Source organism: Beta vulgaris, chromosome 6 (assembly GCF_026745355.1).
Source record: "Beta vulgaris subsp. vulgaris cultivar EL10 chromosome 6, EL10.2, whole genome shotgun sequence".
NCBI lineage: Eukaryota > Viridiplantae > Streptophyta > Magnoliopsida > Caryophyllales > Amaranthaceae > Beta > Beta vulgaris.
The window spans coordinates 23,267,452-23,283,710 of record NC_079207.1 but is presented as its reverse complement, the minus strand read 5'-3'; the positions used below and the strand labels follow the sequence as shown (position 1 = coordinate 23,283,710).

At 37.5% G+C, this 16,259-nt stretch overlaps 1 long non-coding RNA gene across 2 annotated transcripts; it reads right to left on the bottom strand.

Annotated features, from left to right (window-relative positions):
- Positions 1-13,898: 13,898 nt before the first annotated feature.
- Positions 13,899-16,023, bottom strand: LOC125499096 (uncharacterized). Of its 2 annotated transcripts, none has more exons than XR_007275782.2 (3): positions 15,804-16,023; positions 15,531-15,702; positions 13,899-14,196 (listed from the first exon to the last, which is right to left on the bottom strand). It is a non-coding gene; the product is annotated as an uncharacterized LOC125499096 (long non-coding RNA). The 2 variants fall into 2 exon arrangements; XR_007275781.2 differs by having other exon boundaries at positions 15,531-15,699.
- Positions 16,024-16,259: the final 236 nt, after the last annotated feature.

Sequence of the window (16,259 nt, the reverse complement as noted above, 5' to 3'; positions counted from 1 at the left end):
AGAGACACAGGTACTTTTTATAGAATCAAGGGTCATAACTCATACTAGTGGGCTGAGCTCAGCTCGAAATAGGAACAAAGTTAGGTGCTTACGCAATCTAACAGGACTACAATAATCTTTTCTATATATTCTATATTAGAGTGCATCCATGATGTAATTCATAACTTTATCCATTTAGTCATAGTTTTGTTCAATTATTTATCTTATTTGGTATATAGCTTATAGCGTTTGTACACCTAAGACGAAGTTAGCTCTTTTCTTTAAGCTGCTGCTATTTGTTATACGGTTATGTATACAATATAGTACACTAGTTTTATAGGTACGCTTTGCAGACATTAATTTCAAAATTTGTTATTCTATTATATACTATATTCGTACTATATTTATGACTAAACTTAAAATTTGAAAACCTAGGATGTCTTGACCTAGTGGTTAAGATTGAGGTACTATGAATAATAGGTCACAGGTTCGAATTCCCCTCCCCTTCCTTAAAATGTAAAAGATTAAGAAATAGGTTCGAATTCCCCTCCCCTTCCTTAAAATGTAAAAATCTAACAAAAGTTGTGAATGATTTTTATTGTTAATAATTTGTAAATGAATTTTGAGTAGAAAGAACAAAAATAATGAGTTGATTTGACCGAATTAAAGAGTATTAAAGGAAAGGAATGTTTCAGACTATTCAGCTAGATGTCATATATACTAGCCATCTTCTCGTTAAATAAAAGTCAAGATATTTTGAACATTTAATTTGAAGTATTTGATGCATATACCATTTTAAACTTGTTTAGAATGACAAGTTGAAGTTTAGAATGACAAGTTGAAACGAGAAAAATATTTTGAAACTGTTTTCTTTTGTAATTATTTTCAATTTATTAATTTGTTCATTAAGGGTAATTTAGTATTTTTAGAGAGGACACCATCGTCCTCCCTTGTCCCCTAATTCTATGTTTCCTTTGCTGATTTGTGCCTCTTTCTTCTCAGGCAAAATATTATAGGAAAAATTGACATGAATAATTGCAACTTTCGTCAATTTTCTCAAAATAATCTCAACTTTACGATTATTCCAAAATAATCCCAACTCTAGGGGGTACCTTATCAAAATAATCCGAATTAATAATGTTCAACATATTATGAACCTAAATGGATTAGTGTAGGCAAGAAAAAGATAGTTTGAGAGGGTCCCCACAAAAGTTGGGATTATTTTGGAATAATTCAAAGTTGGGATCATTTTAAAAAAAGACAGGCGAGATTTGTCATTATTCATGTCACTTTTTCCAATATTATGCTAGTCCGTTTTGTAATTGTTTATTGTATGATGGAGATAATTTGTTTTTTCACAAGACGACTCTTATTCTCTCGGCTTAATTAAGTTAATTAGTAAGATGATTTCACCTATTACTTACTAGTATTAGATCATGTAAATAATCCTTTATATTTGTATATCTCCTTAGTGTATATATCGTGATCTCCTTCCTTGTATAGGACTCTGGTCCTCCTCTCCTTGGGCCCTGCCCCCATGCCCGTACCCAGTTGGCCCTTGTATAGACCTGCTGGCCGTACCTCTCCACAAGGCCTCTTAGGCCCTCGTCCCATGCAGCAGGCCTTTATGACCCAAGTGAAGTCCACCACTCCCACTGATCCGTGCCCCACCAATGTTGAAGCTGCTATGCACACTCTTTCTCTCACTCCTCCGGAGGAAGGTTGGTTCATGAATAGTAGAGCAACTTCTCATATAACATCTCAAGAAGGTACTCTCTCATCTTACTTCAGTTTGAGCACTGAACGTAATATTATTGTTGGCAATGGTAATTCTATTCCGATCCATGGCATTGGTTAGTCTCATCCCCTCTCCCCCCTATGTCCCTTAAGAATGTACTTCATGCCCCTAACCTTGTGAAAAACTTGATCTCTGTTCGAAAGTTCACTATTGAAAATTTTGTATCCCTTGAATTTGACCCTTTTGGTTTTTCCATGAAAGACCTTCGGACGGGGACTATTCTTATGAGATGTGATAGCTCGGGTGATCTTTACCCTCTCACCACCACCAAATCATCACCCACCGGACCTTCTGCTTTTGCTGCTCTCTCCTCAACTGTCTGGCATGATCGTTTAGGGCATCCTGGCTCAACTGTTTTTGGGTTCCCTTCACAAAAACAATTTTTATTTCTTGTACTAATAATTTGCGTCACACTGTATGTCCAACCTGTCCACTTGGGAAGTCTGTTAAACTCCCTTTTAACTCCTCTTTGTCTACTACTTTAATGCCGTTTGATATCATTCATAGTGATGTATGGACCTCTCCTGTTTTGAGTTCTTCGGGACATCATTATTATGTCTTGTTTTTGGACGATTTCACTAATTATGTTTGGACTTTCCCTCTATCTAAAAAATCTGAAGTGTATGATATTTTTCTCAAATTTTGCACTTTCATTTGCACTCAATTTGAACGGGAAATCAAAACTTTTCAATGTGACAATGGTCGCGAATTTGACAATAGCCCTTTTCGTCATTTTTGTGCTACTAATGGCATCCAATTCCGATTTTCTTATCCCTATACATCATCTCAAAATGGCAAGTCCGAACGCGAAATTCGCACTCTCAACAACACTATCCGTACTCTTCTAACTCACTCATCCGTCCCTCCCCCCCACCTTCTAGCACCATGCTCTTCACATGACTACTTACCTCCATAACATCCTTCCCACCAAATGGCTTGACTATCACTCCCCTACTACCCTTCTCTACCAACGTAATCCTACCTAAACACATATTCGCATCTTGGGATGTTTATGCTACCCTCTCATTCCTTCCATAACTATCAATAAACTCCACCCTCGCGCTACTCCATGTGTCTTCTTAGACTACCCCACAAATCATCGCGAATATAAATGTTACGATCTGTCAAGTCACAAAAATTTCATTTCTCGTCATGTCATCTTTGATGAGTCCCAATTTCCTTTTCGCAATCTCAATTCGCATTCCTCTCATACTTACAATTTTTTGGATCATTTACCTCCGTCCCTCATCACTCATAATCTGCCTCAGCTCCTTCCCCCTCAAAACACCGTCCAGCCCACTTCTCCTAACCCACCGCACACTCCTCGCCCATCCTCTACTCCCTCAGGCCCAACCCATCAACCATCCCCCTCCACACTCTTGTCTTCGGCACCCCTGGGCGCCCAGCACCCTCTCCGCATTCCCCTCCCAGCCTAGGCCCAGTTTCCCCCACAAGCCCCCATCCTTCCTCTTCCTCCCCTGTTTCCTCTCGCTCGACCCACATCTCCCCTCTCCAGTTCGGCTCTTACTACCCCTCCCCCAGCCCAGCCCCCGCACCGCATGGCCACCCGCAGCTCCCATGGTATTTGAAACCCAAAACTCAATTTAATCTCACCGCCTCTACTGCTCCTTCCCCCGTCCCTTAAAATCCCACGGCTGGGCTCAATGACCCTAGTTGGAAGAATGCCATGATAACCGAGTTTAGTGCTCTTATTAAAACTAAGTCTTGGGAGTTAGTACCCCGTCCCCCAGATGTTAATGTTATTCCTTGTATGTGGCTTTTTCGTCATAAAAAGAATGCTAACGGTGTTTTTGAAAGGTACAAGGCTAAACTTGTTGTGAATGGCAGGTTTCAACAACTTGGCATTGATTGTCACGAGACCTTCCGCCCAGTGGTTAAACCGGCTACTGTTCGTACCGTCCTCAGCATTGCTCTATCTCGTTCTTGGTCCATTCATCAAATGGATGTCAAGAACGCCTTTTAAATGGTGATCTTGATGAAACGGTCTACATGCATCAGCCTCCTGGCCTCCGTGACCGCACCCATCCAGGCTATGTATGTCAGCTCCGCAAAGCTCTCTATGGCTTAAAACAGGCTCCCCGTGCGTGGTATCGTAAGTTTGCTACTTTTGCTTCTCGGATTGGTTTTATACATAGCAAATCTGATCACTCGTTGTTTATTTATCGTCATGGGAAAGCTACTGTGTATATATTACTTTATGTGGATGATATTGTGCTCACAGCCTCATCTGAGGCCCTTCGTGTCTCCATTATATCACAACTCAACACGGAGTTTGCTATGACTGCTTTGGGCCCCTTAAATTCTTTTCTTGGTATTTAAGTCACTCGTGATGCAGATGGTCTATCTTTATCTCAGCAACACTACGCCACTGACATTATTGCCCGTGCCAACATGTCTTCCTGCAAGCCCTCTTCCACTCCTGTTGATACTCATGCCACGCTTACAGCTGACTCTGGACCCCCTGTTCATGGTCCTACTTTATATCGAATGCATGATCCTTGCTAGGAACATCTACAGGCCCTCTGTCGCATTATTCCGTATTTACAAGGTACGGTTGCTCTTGGGCTTCATCTTTCTCCTTCATCCATTACTGGCTTAATATCCTACACTGATGCTGACTGGGGCGGTTGTCCCGACACCTGTCGCTCTACATTCGGCTAATGTGTTTATTTTGGTGATAACTTGATTTCTTGGTCTGCAAAGCGACAATCCACACTTTCCCGCGCTAGTGCTGAAGCTGAATACCGTGGGGTCGCTAATGTAGTAGCCGAAACATGTTGGCTCCGAAATTTACTTCTTGAACTCCATTGTCCACTCAAACGAGCCTCCTTGGTGTATTGCGACAACGTTAGTGCCGTTTACCTTTCTGGCAATCCTTTCCAACATCAACGCACCAAACAAATTGAACTGGACATTCATTTTGTGCGCAAAAAGGTGGCTATTGGTCAGGTTCGTGTCCTTCACGTTCCGTCTCGTTATCAGATTGCCGACATCTTTACTAAGGGCCTTCCCGGAGTTCTATTTGACGACTTTCGGGACAGTCTTTGCGTACGTCTCCCCCCCGCTCCCACTGCGGGGGTGTATTAGATTATGTAAATAATCCTTTATATTTGTATATCTCCTTAGTGTATATATTGTGATCTCCTTCCTTGTATAGGACTCTGGTCCTCTTTGTATTTATATTGCATTAAGGAAATGAGAAGGATCAGGGAATTATTTCCAACAGCTAGTGTATGCATGGGAGGTAGATTATACACAAGTATAATATATTTTTTCAGTTTGTTCTTCTTTATTTATGGAAGGTTCCGGCTGTCGTCAGACTCCTCCTCATTGAACGTAGGATAATATTTCTTACGCTCGCAACTTAAATAATTTTCGCAGTTGACTTGCTTGTACGTCCCAATAACATTGTCCTCATTACCCCATATGTTTGTTGTAGTTGTACCTTTTATTTACACCTTTACATTTTATGTGGTAATCTCCGTTGGCATCCTTTCCTCCACTTGGATGTTCATACTTCCTAAGTTTTGTTTTAAAGAAAACATATATATATATAATTGATATGGAGATTTAGGAGATGAGAGAGATAGAGGGAAGGAATAAAAGAGATCCATGTGATAAGGAGAAATATAAAGAGAAATACATACCAAATAAATAAACTAATTTTTCATTTACTTTAAAATGACATAAAATAGTTTATTTTAGAAAATAAGCAGTACAAGAGAGCATGATATAAATATATATACTAGTCTTTTATACACGCGTTGCGTGCGTCGATTGTTCGGGTCTATTCTTAATAAATTCCATCAAAATATAATTATAAAAGTGTGATTTATAATTATTGTTATACAAACCACTGTAATCTATAAAGTTTTTAGAAATTGAGACAAAAATTTAGATTAGAAATTGAGATAAACATTTCGATGTAAAGTTTTGTAGTCAAATTTAATTTGTAACTTTTTTTTATCGAGAACCTTTTTTCTCATTATGTCAAGTTACTTTGTTAATGCTTATTTAGTTTATTATTGAAATTTTTACCCATCTTTAAATTAGGAAATGATATAGTTGTACAAAATCTGAATGTCCGGTTATATATATATATCTATATATATCACATGAGAATGCTCCTTACATGAGAAATGAGAATGAATCTCAACCACACGATTGGTTTAGAGTTAGAACACTTATTCATTAGAGTTATATCCCTCTAAAAAATTTTGAATTCAAAAAAAATTTTTTTTTTTTTGATTTTTTTTTCAAATATTTTGTTTTTGGAGTTACATCACTTTTTCATAGAGTTATATCACTTATTCATAAGAGTTATAGCGTGTAAAATTCATTCTCATTCTCATATAAGTATGCATTCTCATATGAACTCACTTCTATATATATATATATATATATATATATATATATATATATACATATATATATATATATATATATCTGTGTGTGTGTGTGTGTGTATGTAAACTTGAAATGAAGGATCAAAATTTATTTCGTTTTCGATTTGAAATCAAAGATAAGAAAGATATGTAAAATGCATTTTTTGTATTGTGATTTGAAATAAAAGTTTTATCCTCTCTAGGAGAAAGAGACTCGCCAACCTATTCCTATGGAATAACTAGAAACACAAAGATTTGATCGCAAATATCGACAAATTCATGTAGAATTTAAAGAAATAAAGAATCAAAGTCAAATTTTCCGATTTAATTTCTATCAAATTTGAATATCAAAATACCAATATATATGTGTGTGTGTTTGTGTGTATGTGTTTGTGTTTGTCTTTGTATTTGTGTGTGTGTGAGAGAGAGGGACGGCTTCAAACAATACTTATATATCACCTCTTTTGTAGGTGGTAATATATATGGGTATGAACCTGATTCTCTCTATTCAATTCGAATCGTTTGCTTTTTGGCCCGAAACCTGGCTTGGCTCCTTTTGGTTAGCTCTTAATTATATAATCTCATGTGTATGAGTTGTGAGTGACAGGATGATTATTTCAAGCACATATAGGATACAATTTTCTATAAGTAATTTACCGACTCACTAATTCAAGCACATATAAGATACGAAAAAGAAAACAATCGATATTGTTAGTTGTCAAGAACTATTCTCACAAAGTGTTTATATCTTGTAATTGTCCCAAGAACGCAAGAACTTCATAGAAAACTTCTATAGGCAAGTATGAGGATGAAAGATGTGCTTCTTTCTACCTATGACATTCAAACTAATAATAGTATAGGGAAAATACACATGAAAAGTGCCATAAACAAGGTATTGTGCACAGTAAAAGACACCACAAAAGGAGAAAATTCACGTGAGATGCACATGGTGTGGCCGCACCATAGTAACAGGTGTGGGCGCACCAAATCCTTTGTGTGAGGGTGCAAAAATTGATGCCTGCGAGTTCTTCCTACGGACAACCAAGTGCGGCCACAACGTTACAAGTGGTGCGGGAGCTCCTAATAACAATATGAAAAACTTCAATTAACCCTGTGATTTCATGCTACACTTAAAAGGTCTACAACACTCTGGCTAGTGTAGCAAACAACATATGTATATCTAACTAATATTTGGACCCGGGCGTTGCTCCGGATTATACTGTTTTCCGAACTTGATATGTATTTTTTTCATTTCCATTAAAATTTATTAAGGAAAATTCAATATTTAAAAGGTGCAAATATAATAATGTGGACACTTAAACCATGATGAAAAGTTAGTTTGGATGGTAATTGTATCATGTATATTAGTAAGAGGTCACGGGTTGAAATCTTGTTGCAAGCTAGTTTTACTTATGTTAGTTGACATGACTTGTGTACACATTGGACAATTCCAGTGGAGTAACAGAGCAGCCACGTGGCGTGTATACATTATCACGCACGTTTTTTAGTATATTTATATAGATCAATACATAAAACTATTCAACCCTTAATAGACTAGAGATAATACATTTTAAATCTTCTACGAAAAGTTTAATTTTCAATGTAGAGGATACAATTGTCTCTTTCTTTCAATTCCTTCAAAAATTTCTAATACCATCCATTACCACGGACCACTCTCAATGTTAGACTTGGAGTAAGCAGCAAATACCAAAAAGCCGAGACCATTAGTCCAGAATCAATGTGAATCAGTTTGAATGGAGAAGTGGGTGGGACGTCTGTTTACGAACATAAAAGAGTCCATGCTTTTCTCTAGGGTCGATTTGTTTATTTCAACAACAGTGTTGTAAAGGTTTTCACTGGAGCGTCTTTGATGTCTGAACGATAAAACGACATTTGAATTAAATTAGGCTTTCGCAAATCTGAAAGGCCACAATCAATATTGTGTTATTTAAAATAATAATGAAGAGGCATCAAGCTAAAACGTTCATCTGAGTTATAGAGCTATCATTCCCACATTTTACCTATTTTATGCCAAAAATTTCGCGTCTCCCCTTTGTTTCTTATGAATTATTTGGTTTATTGCAAATACATACTACCTTCGTATTCTTTTAATTGCATCATCTGGTTTTGTGACACTATTCATCAATCAAATTTATTAATTATCTCACATTATTGTATAAGAAAAAAACATAATCAAGTGGGGTCTTGTTAGATTCGTCTCAATGAGAGGATTCCAAATATCAAATTTTTATAATTTTTACTTACACCAAATAAGAGATATTTAACGTTCAAAGAATCGTCTCGGCAAATGTGAAAAAACAAATGTTACAACTTAAAAAATACAGAGGTAGTATATTCACTGGCTAGAAGCTTCGTGGAAGGGAACAAAATTCACATATAGACTATGCGTGGTAATAGAGTTGAGCAGATCGCGACGACTAGAACTCGACACCGTCGATATTTTAGCAAAACTCAACCCGACTCAATAGCTTAATAAGCACAGTTAAGTAAGCTCTAACTTGACTCAATAACCTCACGAGCATAGTGGTAATATCTATATTAATATTTAATATACAATATGAAAATCAGTTTTAAACTATTAATTTAAGAAGTAGTCAAATTAGCAATAACAAAAAACATTAAGGTTCAAAGCTAATATTAGAGTTCATTATGTCCGTTTATGTATCTTGTAAACTTGTTTTTTTCCTTTTTGTACAAATGGTAAAAGATTAAACAAATTGGAAAAAGAAGCTCTTGAATCGAGTTGAGTATTTGAGCTCAAGTTGAATTTCGAGCCCACTGGAGTTTCAAGTGGAGTTGCGTATATGGTTGGCGAGTTCAAGTCGAGCGTGCATTCAGCGAGTTAATGAGCACCCAACATGAGTCGAGCCAAGACGAGTGGTTTTCAAGTGAAATAGAGCACATTCCTCCTCGCGATGGAGTTACTCAATTTGCACCCCCTATATATGACCCTTAAATAGCCAACTTCAAGTTAATTCCACAAGCTAAGGATGTTGCTTAACAACTCTTAGATTGACATAGGAAAGCTAGCTAGTTTCATTTCCATATATGCAACCCATGTTTTTTTTTGTTTTGAAAAATCAACTCTCAATAATATCAACCGTCTCTACTAAAATTTTTAATATGAAATCTGGAGCATTTTGGGGGGGGGGGGGGCGCTCTTTGTAGGTCTGGAGTTTGGTTCCAAAGAGATACATGAAGATAAACACTAAGGCTCTGGGGGTTCCATGAGGCAGTGTCTCTGATGCTCAAGTCAGTACTCAAATCCAATGTATTTTAGAGAGTATGTAGAGTATGAGAGAGAGAGAGACAGGGGTAGCATGCTCGTGTAAGTAAATCACATCTCTCTACCATTACCCCTTGAGGGGGTACTTATAGAATTATTTAGGTATGTGGTAGGCTTTGTTCTTCTAGGACCGACGGGCCAAATAATATCATGGATCTCCAATATGTATGATGTTGTAGGGCCATATAAGCATACGGGCCGTGGGTAAATTGGACCCATGCTTCGTAAGGGATAATTTATCCCCAACAATTTACCTCGAGTTCAAATTTCTATCGAAGATGGGACTTGCTCAACGAAACTTCACATCCTGTCGATCATATAGACAATCGGTTTTCAGAATATGCTAAATGTATAACGTGTTTCTAAGTGGATGATTCTTAACCATTTGAATAAAAATATAAGAGCAAATTGTAGGAGAATGTAATCCCTTGCTTTGTCATTGATGATTAGGTAACAATATATACAAACTATCATTAAGATAATTGTTTATGCTAAAATTTATCGCTAACGACGATATTAAAGTTTGGGACGATTCAACCAGATTATGTTTAAGACAACGAAATAAACGAATGCAATGGGTATCAAAGGGGATGAACACACAAAAATGGTGACGCGGAAAACCCCAATGAAGAAGGGTAAAAACCGCGGGTGGATGGAGATCCACCAATCTACTATGGTTCACTGCCTCTCTTCGTGAGCGACAATCGTTACAGAAGTACTTTTCTCTTTAGTTTGCTTACAACAATATTACGTGAAACCCTATTAATGATCCTCCTCACTCTTTTGTATGCCTCTTTTTTTCCCTGGCTTTTTCTCAACGATTACATAATAAATTCCCTAATTATTACATTAACTTTGGTCCTTCAATCATGGGAGATCTTTCTCATTTATGCTCCAACGTCTCAATCCACGCTCCTCAACGGCTGGTTTTATGCCTCATTATGCTCCTTCCTTATTTAGCAAAACCGTTACTGCTTAATGCTTAGTTCCAATCTCGCGTTCTCTGCTGCGTCTTCGAGTCATAGTCGCTATGTCACCATGTCAGATGGCATCATGTCGTTGCGTCATTATGTCGTCACATCAATGTCACCTTGTCAAAAAATTCAGCCATAACAGTTTGCCCCCAATTGTTGAATCAGGGTAACTAAAATCCATGAAACAATTGTTAAAAGAAATCAATAAATCAAATGAAATTCCTTCTAAGTTACCAAGATATCAAAAATTACAATAAGAATCTCGCTTTTATCAATTATAGAAAAAATTCTCCAAAGAAGCACAAGGAAGGAAGGAAAATCCTTTTAGGCGATTATAATAGGTAGCCCAATGGTCTCAGAGCATAAAAGGTAGTTTTCTTTTTTAAATAGCCGTTTTAATTCTAACCGTTGGCACAATGTCATGATTGCTCTTGATGACATAAATAAGTTGGGCGGTTAAGGATTCTAACTTTTATTCCAACTTCATCAAATCTTTCTCTCTCCTTAAGTAAGATAGTTTCCTTAACTTCCATTATTCTGTCCGCCGGAAAATCGATCACTGACACCAGGTAATTTCGCACTTTCCGTTCGTTATTTCCTTTAATTCGTGTTATTTTGCTTTCTTCTCCTACTGCTTCATGGCACCTAGTAGACGTAGCATTAGGACTTTTGTAGAAAATCAAGAAAAATCGAGAGGGAAAGAGAAGGTCGTGGGACAGAGGAGTGAAAATGAAGACGAATTATCTACTATGTCAGAGGAGGACATGTTTAGGTTTTTAGATTTAGGGAATTTTCCCGAAAGTACTGTCATTAGGAATGCTGAGTCTGACGAACTACCGGAGTCATGTCCCCCGAAATGGGTGGTGCTCTACGAGTACCCTTTCAAAATAGGCTTGAGACTTCCCTTAACCCCCGTAGCAAGGGACCTGATGCAAATTTACTAAATCAGCCCTGGGCAAATTATGCCCCAAGTCTGGTGGATTCTGAGCGTCATCAACAGGGTGACGACATCATGGGAAGAGGCCTTCACCCTCCACAACCTACTGTTACATTATGAAATTAGGGTCAAGGCAAAAAATAGAATAACCCTACATGCAAAGGCGAGGTTAGAACCTCTGATCGGGGGAATCTAGTCAAATGACAGAGGTTGGAAAAACAGATTTGTATTTGTGAAGAGGTCGTCGCTAGGTGGTTAGCGGCTGGAATACCGAAGGTGTGTTTGTTTTCAATCTTTTTATGTTCACGCCATGTTGTTAACACTACTCTTACATCGTTTCTACCGCAGGTCTTAACCCTAAACTACTGTCGCATCGCGACGAGTCTCAGAGTCTTTGCGACAAATTTTTGAAAGTACTAGAAGAAGACAGGCATTTAAGAAGAATTCTATTTGCTTCTCAAGACAGTTGTTCATTTATGGCATTTGGTTAGTCTATCTATTCTCTTTGATTTTTTATTTTTGTTTTTAGGTAGGATTTTACCAGGAAGGGTCTCACACTAATGACTTAAACACTACTGGACATGTTCATCTCAATCGCGCCCTAGGGGGAGTCTGGACGGGCAAGCATTAGCTGAGATGCTACGCAAACGCAAGAGGGAAGCCTCTGCTGACGCTGCGTCCCTGTCGACAGCGTCGACAAAGAAGGACACAGCGGTCGTCGTCCATTTGGACGATGAGCACGACGTCGCGTCTAAGACGCGTAGAACTGACTTCCTGGCCCCTTCGGATCGGACAAGAGCGGGCCTCCTTATACTGTGACCGACCCTAACGACTTTATGTCGTTAGAGAGGTCCATATGGCCTAAGGCTGATAAGTTCCTTTTTCCCAGCGCTATGGAAAGGATCAAGGACCATACTCTTCCTCGCATGATGTCGGATGGACTAGAGCTCCTATTCCAGGTATAAACACTCGATTTACTTTTGAGACACTATGCTATAATGACTTATAACTTTCGAATGACACGCATCCTGTCTTTTCTATGCAGTCTTTTCAACATCTCCTAATGGCTAAGAGGGAGATCTCCTCTCTGCTGAAGGGGCATCTGTCCATGATGTAGAGAATGGAGAAGGCTGAATTGGACGCGAAGTCCAAAGGTGCTGAAGTGGAGTCTTGCAAGAAGCCTATGGAGGATATGGGGGAAACCCTGAAGAAGAATGGAGAGAAGCTGGAAGAGATTAGGCAGAAGGTGACTAAGCTGGAAGAATCTTCGCGTCAGGAGATGGCGCATCTCCAAACGAGCGTTGACGCACAGAAGAATGAGCTGGATCTTCTTGAGGCTGAAGTGACGACCAGGGTCAGGGCTAAGCTGATGTACCAGTTCTAATGAAAAAGACGGCGTCGTGGACGCCACAAAAGGACATTGACCTGTTCCTCCAGTACATGGGGTCAATGAAGGATCTGATGGACGAGGAAGACTTGGCTGCGACGGCGGATTCTTCATCAAAGGTTGATGAAAACGCCCCGTCCTATGCTGGGTTCATAGCGTCAGACGTGCCGCTTGACCCTGAAACTGAAAAGGAAGTTCCAGCCACTGCCTTGCCAGCTGTCGCGTCAGAGGAGAAGGAAGTTGAAGAGGCCTCTGACGTTTAACTTTTAATCATTTTATATTACGCCCCTTTCACTTGAACTTTTTAATCAAACTTTGTTTTGGGTCACTCAAGGGAGTGACTCTTTGTACTGTACTTTTGGGTCACCTACGGGGGTGATCATAACTTTTACCATTCGAACTTTTGGGTCACCTATAGGGGTGACCATTACTTTGATGCTTTTGAATTTAACAAAGTTAATCTTATGTCCTTACTTTGTGTCATATGCATGTGTCTCAATTGTTATTCTGACGTTTCTAGAGGATGTTTAGGCGCTTAGTAAGCCATCTGGTCGTTCAGACGTAACGTTGGGACTAAGTAAAAGCCATCTTTGGTCGTTCAGACGTAACATTTGGATTAAATGACTTTAGAATACACATAGGAAATACCACTACAAGAAAAACAAGCATCTACGACGAGATTTCCCGTTGTTGAAAAGCCTAATCTTGTCGTAAAAGCCGTTTTACGATGAGAAACGCGCCTGGTCGTCACTCGTCGTAAAAGGCTTCGTCGTTAAAAAGTTTACAACCAGTTTTTGCACCTCGTCGTAAATACTTAGTTACAACCAGATCAAACCTCATCGTTAATCTTTGTTTTTTACGACCAGATTACGGTCGTAATTATGGTTTTTGAAATATTAAAAAGTTGTAATTGCGACCATTCTTCTTGTCGTAATTGAACGAAATCTCATCGCAATAGAATTAATCTCGTCGTAAATCTATACCCACATCATTATTTCTTTTATATATAAAAAGTAATTTTTTTATTCGCCTTTAAGCAACATGTTTCTATGTATGATCCTTATAATAATGTAATAGCAACATCGAATTTGCGTTACAGGAGAAAATGTCTAAAAAGATAAATGAGAAAACATTTATATATTACTTCTAATACTTCTCTTTAAAATGAGTCAGATATACAAAAGCTAAGCATTGCAAAATGTCATAAAAGTATATCTCATCCCTAACTTTGCATCCAAACTATTATAGATTGTCTATACAAAATTTTTGCATCCAAAGTTCCCCATAGTGCTTTTAAGTAGTATATTTAAGCTTTGCATCCAAAATGAAGGAAGATTTACAAAAATAGGATGTCCTGCATGCATGTGAGCCTTAAACAAAAGTGGTTCTAGTGCTGAGCTTCCAGTACCTACAGACATTCATAGATATTATCATATTAGTACACAGTACACACTACAGAATCAATCTCATTCACATAATTCTTTGATTTCCTTAAAAATCCATGATTGCCTTCAACACCTATTTCATATTCAGTGTTTAAACGATCACCTTCAACAAATTTCATCCATTTCTTACAAGGTGCCATTATATTCTTAACATTATAATTAACAACAAATTATACTTGTAAAAAAAAAAAAATTATAAGATAGATTATAATTAATTAGATCAGAAGAAAAAAACTAGGAGGAAAAGAATACATGAAGGAAGGTGTTTAGGTTTAAATATTAATCTTGATTGACCAACAATACATACATCTCAAAGGATAGCAATCATTTTCTGTCTTTTAGATATAATCCTTGTCTAGACTATAATCCTTGTCTAGACTATATTAGCTTATTCGATTCTCAATGCGAGCAAAGTGTACGTATATACTGTCTTTTATTGTAATTCTTTTGTAGTAATTTATCACAAATTATGATTTGCTTTCAGTTATGTCTATGGTTTAACCCATTAAAGTATTAATATTGTTCGTTGTTGCTAAGATTACATCCTTCATCCTATATATTCAATTGGATCTGGGAAAAGCTGAGAAGAGAACTTGAAAAGAGCATTCCTTATGTTGAGGATCTTTAAAGTCAGTGACCCTATAATTTAAGTGTGATCATATAATATATGCTCTTGATAGTTTGCTTTGCATAGGAAATATTAAGTTCTTATCTCTTTGTCAAACTAAATACCATGATGTCAACCATCTGATATCTAAAACTAGTTATTAGTGGAAGACTTAACCACTACATTTGACTTATACATAAGGAACGAAGTACTTAGAATCATTATCTAACATGACCCTTTGATTCAAAGACTCTGCCTTCCAATTTTTCTTCTTCTTCATTGCTCTTTACTTTAAGGATCTAACCTTAGCTCTTGATACCATGATGAACTTAGAAGATAAAACGAGAGGAATATATGGCAATAGAAGACAAACACAACAAACTGATCCTTCAAATAATGATGTACGAAATTGCCATACAATCATTTAACTTCCCTTTTCTAGCTAAATTATCCACCATTCTCTTCCATGAAGCTCGGCAATTTCACCACCATTTTCATCATCATTCAATAGATTTGCAAAAAACAAAAAAAAAAACGCAAATTTACCACACCCAAACCCATAAACAAGCAGCAAGCCAATAATATTGAGAATTCAACCCAAAATTTTTACCCAATAAAGACATAAATCGGGAAATCAAAGACACAAATATTATAAGAAATCCAAAACATCCACAATTTGCAAAAAATAACCTCTAAACTCGTAAGGAACTCGAAATTATCAGATTCTTGGAGCAAATTGGAAGCTTTGGAACTCCTGATGAACCACAAGTGGCAATTTCGCTCAGAATTTTGATGCTTTCGATCTACTAATAAACCCCAATATGTGAATTCGGCCCAAAAATTTTACGCATTGGAACTCCTACTGAACCACAATATGTGAATTCAACCCAAAATTATAAGAAATCCAAAACATCCACAATTTACAAAAAAATAAATATATATATTCAATGAGAAATATCTAACCTCTAAACTCGTCGGGAACCCGAAATTATCAGATTCTTGGAGCAAATTGGAAGCTTTCGAACTCCTGATGAACCGCAAGTGGCAATTCGGCCCAGAATTTGATATTCGACCCAAGCAAAACAAACCCCAAATTCGACCAAAAAACCCAGAAAAATTCGAACGAGTTAACCCTAAGCAATAAAATTTTCGAAAAAATTTAGCTGGATATGAGATATGAGAGAGAGAGAGAGAGAGAGAGAGAGAGAGAAGAGACAGAGAGAATGACTAAATTTTTTTCGGTGTTGCTAATTTTGGGGAAAAAATTAAGGAGAATTTTTTTGGGGGAAAAGTATTAAGGATGGTTTTTGGGGGAAAAATATGAAGAGACGAAATTTGGGGGAAAAATATGAAGGAAGAAATTTGGGGAAAAAAGAACTGAAAATTTGAAGGAGAACCCGGGAATAAATCCCGCTTTTG